This window comes from Bidens hawaiensis, unplaced genomic scaffold, assembly GCF_021521415.1.
Source record: "Bidens hawaiensis isolate Kalapana, Puna unplaced genomic scaffold, B.hawaiensis_p1.1 tig00035564_1, whole genome shotgun sequence".
In the NCBI taxonomy this organism is placed as follows: domain Eukaryota; kingdom Viridiplantae; phylum Streptophyta; class Magnoliopsida; order Asterales; family Asteraceae; genus Bidens; species Bidens hawaiensis.
The window spans coordinates 179,623-182,943 of NW_027505378.1; the positions used below are offsets into that span (position 1 = coordinate 179,623).

General features: G+C 33.6%; 1 non-coding gene across 1 annotated transcript; it reads left to right on the forward strand.

Annotated features, from left to right (window-relative positions):
• The first annotated feature begins 1,660 nt into the window (after positions 1–1,660).
• TRNAF-GAA (transfer RNA phenylalanine (anticodon GAA)) lies at positions 1,661–1,733 on the forward strand. Its single transcript has one exon. It is a non-coding gene; the product is annotated as a tRNA-Phe (tRNA).
• Positions 1,734–3,321: the final 1,588 nt, after the last annotated feature.

Here is a 3,321-nt window from a genome sequence, read left to right on the forward strand (position 1 = left end):
AGACTCTTTCTTCTTATTTCTATTTAATTATTCATTCTTATTGATGAAATTTCATTTTACATAATAAACCTAAACTAAAAATGAACTAAATTCTAAATAAAGATAAAGCCAAATTGACTGAAGTATTAAGAATAATGAGATGAGTTAGATAAATATAAAGATCTTTCTATTCTATATATAGCAAAAGAAAAGGACTCTTTTCGTGAGATAGTTGGATATTCCTATAACATAATAACATAATAAATCAACGGCTTTAGCGAAAAGAGGAAGACACTTTATTTTATTTATTTTTTCAATATTCTTTGATTGCAAAGATGTATTATCAATAATGTATCATGTAAAATATCGAATAAAACAAATAAAGAAAAGCCGACTATCAGAATCGAACCGATGACCATCGCATTACAAATGCGATGCTCTAACCTCTGAGCTAAGCAGACTCAGATAACATAAATTCAACATGCGTAGGAATTCAACAAACTCTTAGTATTAACTATTTGAATTCTTGGCTCTTCCATCTATATACTTAGAATATATTAAAGAATATAATATAGAATAAAAAATAACTGTTAAATATTATATTATAGTAAATATTATAGAATATAACGATTAATTTAGCGATATAGAATTTTTTTTATCAGGGTTAAAGATTCTAAGAAAAAAGAATCGATCGTTCAAGTATTCGAAATTTCAGGGTAAAATCAGTAGAAGAGAGACAGATATATAGGGTATGTATCCACCTATATTGAATTGCGGATACAAAAAGGGAACGAGATCGCAATGAGATTTTCATATCAAAAAGGGGGATTTGGAGAAATTGGTAGACGCTACGGACTTAATTGGATTGAGCCTTGGTATGGAAACTTACTAAGTGATAACTTTCAAATTCAGAGAAACCCTGGAATTAAAAGTAATGGGCAATCCTAAGCCAAATCACGTTTTCCGAAAACAAACAAAAGTTCAGAAAGCGAAAATAAAAAAAGGATAGGTGCAGAGACTTGATGGAAGCTGTTCTAACGAATGGAGTTGATTGTCTTACATCGGTAGAGAAATCCTTCTATCGAAACTTTAGAAAAGATGAAGGATAAACCTGTATAGATAGAAGAATTGATGTGAATCGATTCCATATTGAAGAAAGAATCAAATATTCATTGATCAAAGCATTCACGCATAATCTGGTAGATCTTTTGAAGAACTGACTAATCGGACGAGAATAAAGATAGAGTCCCGTTCTACATGTCAATACCGGCAACAATGAAATTTATAGTAAGAGGAAAATCCGTCGATTTAAAAAATCATGAGGGTTCAAGTCCCTCTATCCCCAATTTGACTCCCTAATTCTTTATTGTATTCTTTTTCTGCTTTTTGCGTTAGAGGTTTAAAAGTACTTATCTTTCTCATTCACGACTCTTTATACAAATGGATCCGAACGGAAATGTATCACATGTCACATGTGGCATATATGATACATGTACAAATGAACATCTTTGATCAAGGAATCCCCATTTGAATGATTCACGATCGATCTTTTTATTCATATTGAAACCTACAAAGTTGTTCTTTTGACAAATTATAGGACCTGGATGAGGCTTTGTAATACCCGTTCAATTGACATAGACCCACGTTGTAAAATGAAAATGAGGAAGAGACATCAGGAATAGTCGGGATAGCTCAGTTGGTAGAGCAGAGGACTGAAAATCCTCGTGTCACCAGTTCACATCTGGTTCCTGACACATGATTAATTTGTATGAGTCTCTACTCTACCAGTTCATTTATATGAATACATATTCATTAAGTATTTTCCAAATTTGAGAATCCCAATGAATCCCTAATTTTATTTTTTATTGTATTTTTTTTATTCTATACATAATAAAAATACAAACCATAAAACAAACGAGACTTCAATTACTCTGTTTAATCTAGAATAGAACCTTGAATCTATAGAATTGTAAGAATTGTAGAAGTGAAGATTTGTTTTTTTTCATTCAATGAGCATCTTGTATTTCATAAAAATTGGGAGCAATATAATCCTTATGTAAAGGCCATCCTAACCAACTTTCAGGCATTAAGATACGTTTCAAACGTGGATGATTATCATAAGAGATTCCCAACATATCATAAGATTCCCGTTCTTGAAAATCCACACTTTTCCAAACCCAGAAAACAGACGGAATTCTAGGATCCCTCCTCGGGGCAAATAATTTTATGCATACCTCTTCTGGTTGATCCACGCCATACTCTATTCTAGTAAGACGATACACACTAGCTAATAGTCCGCCCGGTGCTACATCATAGGCGCATTGGGAGCGGAGATAATTGTAACCATATACATATAAAATGACAGCAATGGAATGCCAATCCCCAAGTTTTATTTGTAAAGTCTCAATTCCTTGGTAATCAAAGCCCAAAGATCTATGAATTAGCGCATGCTTAACTAGCCAAGCAGACAAATTACCCTGCATCTTTTTTATCTCTCCCGCATTTTTTTGTATGTATAAGTATTTCAGATTTCCGATAAAATTTCTGAAGATTGAGCCACAACATTTTATTCTGTGCAAACGAATCTTGTTTAATTTACTAATTCGTGGGAAGATACTGAACTTTTGTATTTGAAAAATGTTTCAGGAGGAATCTCTGAGGTAGATGGCGGTTGATAAAGGAATCCTTTATCATAATTTCCAGTATTAAAACTATGCCCAACCTGAAACTTGTGATTGGTAGTAAAACACCGATTCTCGCGCTGAGACATAATTCTATCTGGATAGATTTCTCGAGATATTTTCTTACGAAGTTTTTTTATAGCATCTATAATTGCTTATGGTTTAGGTGGACAGCCCGGCAAATAGACATCTACAGGAATTAGCTTATCGACTCCACGAACAGTACTATAAGAATCAGTACTGAACATCCCCCTGTAATTGTACATGCTCCCATAGAAATAACATATTTTGGTTCAGGCATTTGCTCGTATAATCTCATTAAGGAGGGGGCCATTTTCATTGTTACTGTTCCGGCTGTTAAAATAAGGTCCGCTTGTATAGGGCTCGATCTTGGGACTGGTCCATAACGGTCAAAATCGAATCGTGAGCCTATTAGTGAAGCAAATTCAATGAAGCAACAACTGGTACCATAGAGAAGCGGCCATAAACTAGAGAGTCTTGACCAATTTGAAAGATCATTTCATGTAGTTGAAATAACTGAATTTTGGGTTGTTCGATGAATAAGGGAAACTCGATGGAATTCATAACTATCTCAATTTTTTCCGTTTTTCTTTTTATTGTCTGAGTTTTCGGGAGCTAAGACCATTCCAATGCTCCCATT